Raw genomic sequence first — 6992 nt, 5'->3', positions numbered from 1 at the left:
GGACACTCAGAAGGTGGCACTGATATCCCTAAGAAAATGGAATTTTTGGAACTGTCCACTAAAGACAAAACAATGAACTATGCGAGCCTGGCAAAACAGAAGTTGAGGGCCAGAGATGAAAACGGAGAGATAGGGAAGCACTTGTTTTGTGACTATATCCTTGAGGAGAGCTGAGAGACTGATCAAAGCAAACATCCCACCTCAGAAGCCGCTGAGAACGGGGTGATAAAGCGTATAGTCAAAGAGAACAACTAATTGGGATGTAGATAAGAACTAAAACGAAGTGCCCAGTAGGGGAACTATCCTCGTTATAATACTAAAATCAGGCCTATAGGCCAGGAACTGCCCTCCTCTGATAAGTCCCTTAATCTATGAGCATACGTGGTAAACTAAAAGTGAGCTGTACTGTTACGTTGGGGCGAGAAAGAAATTAACCAATTATTAGCTGAGGTGTGTGAATATTAGCTGTGATGGACACATTTAACTGTATAAATGCCTTGTAGTTTCTCGGAGCGGTGTGCTAGCTTTGTGGGTTACTACCTAGCACCAATCTTTGCACAAAAATGAATCAAGTGAAATACCTCTGTTCTGTGTGTAGTTTGGCATTTTGCACATGGGGCGAACGAACCCACTTTTCGGGATAACAGCATAGGAAAAGCAACTCTTACTTATTGAGAAGAGTTTCTCAGAGTTTTCACATCCATGTGCTTTGTCTTTGATGCTCACTGCCTGGAGCAAACCTTACTTCTATTTTAGCAATTAAAACTTGTTGAACTTGCACTTACCTTCCTTATCCATTTCTATCACCAGCAATTTAAAGAGCCCTGATGAGTCCCATATGCTATTTCTATTTTAATCTCTGAATTGCTAATACTTTTAATCTCTGAATTGCTTGGTGACATGGTAACTCACAATATCATCAGAAAATGGAGGAACTTTTGGATGCAAGCTTCAGTATTTTAAATACTACAGTTTAAAAAAAAATGTAATATGTTGGTGAAACTTTGATTTGTCTTTTAGAGTGGAAATCAAATCAAGTTCTGACCTTGTGAAGCCATTGAATGTACCCTATGAAATTTTTATGACTAGGGCAGAGATATGAAATGTCTGCACTCTGGCTTGGGCACATTAAATTGTGATAATAAGATTCAAACTGTCTCAGGAAATGGAGAAATCGGGAGAAGAATGATAACCAGGGTATACAATTTATCTTTCGCTAATGTCTTAGCCACTTAAACTAATTTTGATACTACTTTCTATTTATAGTGTTTATAGTGCAACACACTGATTTTGTTATACTTGTAGGGCCCATCAGCCTTACTTCAGTCCCTGGGAAGGTTATGGAAACAATCCTCCTGGGGGCCATCACAAGTCAATTGAAGCACATGATTGGGAAAAACCAACATGGCTTCACTAGGGGCAGATCGTGCTTGACAAACCTGGTGGCCTTCTATGACAAAGTGACTTGCCTGGTTGACATGGGGCAGGCAGTGGACATTGTCTACCTGTACTTCTCCAAGGCCTTTGATATGGTCCCCCATAGTCTCCTCCTGGAGAAATTGATCCGTTATGGCCTAGGCAAGTGGTCTGTGCAGTGGGTGGGGAACTGGCTGACAGGCCGCACCCAAAGGGTGGTGGTAAATAGCTCTTTCTCAAACTGGCAACCTGTCGCTAGTGGAGTCCCCCAGGGATCGATATTGGGCCCAATGTTACTCAATATCTTTATAAGCGATCTGGATACCGGCATCAAGTGTAGCCTGATGAAGTTTGCTGATGACACCAAGTTGAGTGGGGAAGTAGACACCCCAGAAGGGAGAGCTGCTCTGCAGGAAGACATGGATAGGCTGGAGGAGTGGGCCAGCAAGAACTTTACGAAGGTCAACAAGGACAAGTGTAAGGTCCATGCACCTGGGAAAACATAATCCAGGAGTGCAGCACAGACTGGGATCTACCTGGCTGGAGAGCAGCTCTGTGGAAAGGGACCTGGGGGTCCTGGTGGACAGGAAGCTCAACATGAGTGAACAGTGTGCTGCTGCGGCCAAGAAGGCCAACAGGGTGCTGGGTTGCATCAACAAGGGCATCGCCAGCAGAGATAAAGAAGTCATTATCCCACTCTACTCAGCACTTGTCAGGCCACACCTGGAGTACTGTGTCTAGTTCTGGTCCCCGCTCTACAAAAAGGATGTGGACAGGCTGGAAGGGGTCCAGAGAAGGGCCACCAGGATGATCAAAGAACTAGGAAGCTGCCATATGAGGATAGGCTGGGAGAACTGGGTTTGCTCAGCCTTGGGAAAAGAAGGCTCAGAGGGGATCTCATCACATGTACCAGTACTTAAGGGGTAGCTACAAAGAAGATGGAGACTCCCTTTTTACACGGAGTCACATGGAAAGGACAAGGGGGAATGGACACAAGTTGCTCTTGGGGAGATTCTGATTTGACACCAGAGGGAAATTTTTCACACTGAGGACAGTCACCCATTGGAATAATCTCCCCAGGGAAGTGGTTGACTCGGCCACATTGGACACCTTTAAGAGTCGTCTGGACAGGGTGCTGGGCCATCTTGTCTAGACTGTGCTCTTCCTCGAAAGGTTGGACTAGATGATCCCTGAGGTCCCTTCCAACCTGTGATTCTGTGTGTTTCTGTGATTCTTTGATATGCTGAGCACCTGCTTGAATGGATTTGTGGTCTACACATAGCTGATTTATGCAGCAAGATGCTAAAAAATACATATGCCTAAGTGACCATGTTTCTGGAAGAAGGCTATCCTTACTCTAGAGCATTTTTAGTGCACTTTGTTGCATAGATTGGGCTGATCCCTCTAAACTGAATGCTGTTGCCTCAGTTTAAAGTTTATTCGAAGTTTTAAAACTGAGAGCATTTTTATGATATAGCAATCTAATTTCTGTGGAAATCCTGTTTTCTTCATGACATTCATGGTCACTGATCTCCAAAGGATCATAGCCAGGATATGATCAATGAATACTAGAACTCATAACATTTATGTAACACTTTAAAAACCTAGAAGTTCTTTTTTATTGTGTCAATAAAACAAGTATTAAAGTAAATTTAGCCTTCTTGTAATAGCGTTGTATGAGTGGATTCAAAATGAATTTAAGGGAAGGTTTACCCAAAAGACAGAATGACTAGAGTGCAGTATGCCAGAAAAAATAGCATGCTGAGCAGCATACGTGATCCCCTTGCTTACTTTTAAATAACACTCCATAGTGAAGCACACGGCCACAGTTCATCACAACGTTCACAAGTGGTGTCTCATTTTGTGCTCCTTTTCAAGACAAAGTTTGTACTCTTAATTCATTCCATACTTCCTCCAACTTAGATTTTTAATTGCTCTGATAGCTTACATAGTAAACAAAAAAAATCTAACGCTGACGTGTACGAATTTGTATTGATAAGGGAATTTAGACTCATCTGCTTGCCTGCAAACCCCATTACTGATACCCTTTTCAGCAGTGTTATCAGAACTACCGAGCTCTCCAAACAAGATCAGATTCTGCTTGCATTGGGTATTTTACACACAAGAGTGAAGTCCCTGCACTGATGGGTTTAAAATATGTGGATTTTTAAAGCAGAAAAAGAATGCAGTTTGGTGATTTGTTATTAATGTTAACCCTAGACTTTATATATATATATATATATAAAAGCAGCTGGAAGTAAGAAGGCTATCTATTTTTAAGCATTCATAATGGCTCATGCCAACTTTAAGAGAAACTGAAAGGTTCCTTTGTGGAAGCATGTGACAAGTCTGGAGCTGTGTCTGTGTGCTTCATGCAAACCAGAAGCGAGGCCCAGCAGAAGCCAGTAAGGTCATGCCTGCAGGAATGATGCAGACACATCCAGGCTTGCTCTAAACTATGCCAGAGTTCACCCAGGCTGTAAAACTTTGTCCAAAAACCAGGGTAAACATTCAAGCAGTACATCTGTTCCAGTGAGAGAAAAAACAATGCCGGATTCATAGTGGAGGGAAGAGAGTAAGACTTTGTAGGTTAGCAGTTTGAGCAGAGCTCAGAAAGAAAATCCTGGATGATAGTCCTTGCTTCACAGGCTACTTCTCTTTTCTCCAGTCACTGTTCCTGCTCTTTCTCACCTGCTGACACTTATTTCTGAATGCCAACTTACTGTATGACAAAGCACAACTTGTTGTGAAGAGTCTGATCCTGTTGATGTATGTTGTATGTGATCTGAGACACCACACTGGATCAAGACTCTCATGGGACCATGAGGCAGGAAGGTCTTGTTTGGTCACACTTACACATCTACTAGATGTTGAGCTTCTCAAGCATGTGATCATATATCGTTAGGCAAAGGTACAATAATTTATCTTGCATGCAACCAAGACCAAGAGCAGCCCACCACCAGGAGACATCAGGGAGTAGCTAGCTTTGAATCTACACACCCTAGCTTGTATTGAAGTAATGGGTTCACCCATATCCTCAAGTCTGAAAACCTTCTATGATAACAGAGTATGTAACAACCTGTATTAGTTTAAGTCAATGGGATCAAAAAGTAGTTCTGCAGAATCACCTAAAAATAAAACAAGGTTTTTTCATTCTAATCCCAGAAGCTGTGACTGCTCAAATACCAACTTCCCTTTATTATTCATAAATTGCTTGTCCTCCTCAGACTGATGCAGACAATGTTACTCATCACAACACTACTCTGAAAATGGATCTAAATAAACACAAGTTGGGAACCCATTCAGTTTACAAATGAAAGCACACATTTTCTTGTTTCCAGTTACCAGTCCTCCACCCTGTGGGTTTCTAAGCTTCAGGCTAAGCTCTTACTTCATGTGCATCCTCAACACCTGCATAGGCAACACACCTATCATGCTCTTATGGACACCCTTGCAAGCCATGTTAAGACTAGATAAGTGACAATAAAGGCTGCATTTACCCAGGACCTACTGTGGAATGCTCTCACCCTGCAATGGGATCAATCAGCTCTATCTGCAGACCATAGTCTATGGAAAAAGGCAAGATTTCTGTGGTAACTCTGCTACTGGCTTTTGTTCCTGGACTCTGGGGAGCTGCATAAGTTCTGTGCTGTTCTGTCCAGAGATACCAAAAACCCTTCCCTAAGGTTTTCCTGTGCGTAACTCTTCCTGCCTTACAGTGCAACTTTCCTCTCAGTGAACAGAACTGACAGGTCTTGGCAGCACGCTGTCTGCTTAAGTGCAGTAAACTGTCAGACACAGGCTCAGAAATTATACTACACAGGATAAAAGTCAATCTATTCCTTATACATGAGACTCTCCAGTGCAACTGAGTCCATTCTGAGCTCTGGGTTAGCAGCCGTCAATAGAGACCAGCAGTTGCATTGTACATCCCCAGTTTTAGAAGCTGGCAAAGAAAATACCAGGGATTGTTTTATACACGCTTTTCCATGTAATAAGATTAAGAACAAGTCTAACTAGTTTTCAGAAAGAACAGAATCCAGCATTAACCATTTCTCATTAATTAATGTGCTTGTCTGCCCACCTACTTATAAGCCAGGTCATTCAAAACTCAAAATATTTCAACACATAATGAATTAATTATGAGAAAGAATGTCATGTAGTATGAAAGGAAAGTAAAATTCAGACATATGATCTGTCAATTACAAGCTTTACCTCAGATCTGGCCAGGCATTAGAGCTAAGCATAGAGGAGTATGAGCTTCCTTCCCCTTCTTGTTCCTTCTATATTATTTCTGAACTCTTTTTCTATATTCAGGAGAAAATGCTGTAATACTATTAATGTTCTGTATATGTATGTTCTGTATGTTTTGTATGATACTTCAATAAAGCTCATTCATTCTCACTGACTTTTGCTTAATAATCCTCACTGCCAGCCTTGCAGAAAATACAGAAAGTTTTGCTCAAAACGGCCAAGAATTCATAAGCATTCATTTACCCCAATAGCGCCTTCCCCCTTTTTTTTTTTTCTGCCTCTGAAGAAAGATATATTGCCACTTAAAATTTGTGATCAGCTTCCATTTGCCTAGCTTTTACTGCTTGCCAGATCCTCTCTAGCATTCTGCAAAATCCTGACTGCAGCACAGCATTCAGCGCTACAGAAAGGCACTGGACCACTGCACCAAAGCAAGCGAGCCAAAGAAAGGGACAGCATACTATTTTTTTCTCATCATAGCAGAGGGAGCAAGTGACCAAGTTGTGCTGGCTTTACTCCACAGACACCAAGAGAAAGCCAAGGCCGTCTCCGTTTAAGGGAGCTCTCTGCCACTATGCGTTCTTGCGAACAGAGGAGAGACAAATGAAGGCCAAAACCGCAAAACCCAAATAATTTATTTCAGGATACAAAGGCACTATAAACGTTGTGAAGTTGTACAAGTTAACAACATGAGTTGACATCTGATTTAAAGCATCGACCACCAAAACCAGCCTCTCCAAACAAAAATAAGTATTAAAGCCAATACCCAGACAATTAGAACAAGTGCCTTCAGATCAGATCCGAGGACAATGGATTTTGTTCTGAGAAGAAAGCAGACTCGGTCCATTCTTTTTGCTGTCGACTGGTTTTTAATAGCATAGTCATTCATGCCTCACCACACCCATGGACTTCTCTTCCTCTCATAATCAAAAGCTAAAAAAGTAACATAAAAACTCCTCTACGATCCCCTATGGAAAGCAGCTCTAACCTTAGGATATTAAAAAGGAAAATTATAAGCCTGGTTATTTTTTGAGTCAACAAATTTATCAGCTTACATTTAAAATCCTTAAACAGTCATGTCCACCTCTGAGGAAAAAACTTACACCAGCACTGGTGGAAGGGAACAGGAACAGACCAACTACAGGGAACAAGCTATGTGCATCTACATTAGCACTTTTGGAGTTTTTGGAGCATTGCCTACTCATCTCCACTCACTGCACTTTCAGTTCACATTATGGAAATCCCCTGCACACACCAGCTGGACTGCTTTTAGATGGAACTGAGCTTGCATAGGTACTCAGGATTGCATAACATGCTCCAGC

The sequence above is a fragment of the Phalacrocorax aristotelis genome, chromosome 2 (assembly GCF_949628215.1).
Source record: "Phalacrocorax aristotelis chromosome 2, bGulAri2.1, whole genome shotgun sequence".
Classification (NCBI taxonomy): Eukaryota; Metazoa; Chordata; class Aves; order Suliformes; family Phalacrocoracidae; genus Phalacrocorax; species Phalacrocorax aristotelis.
This window is presented reverse-complemented; position numbering follows the sequence as displayed.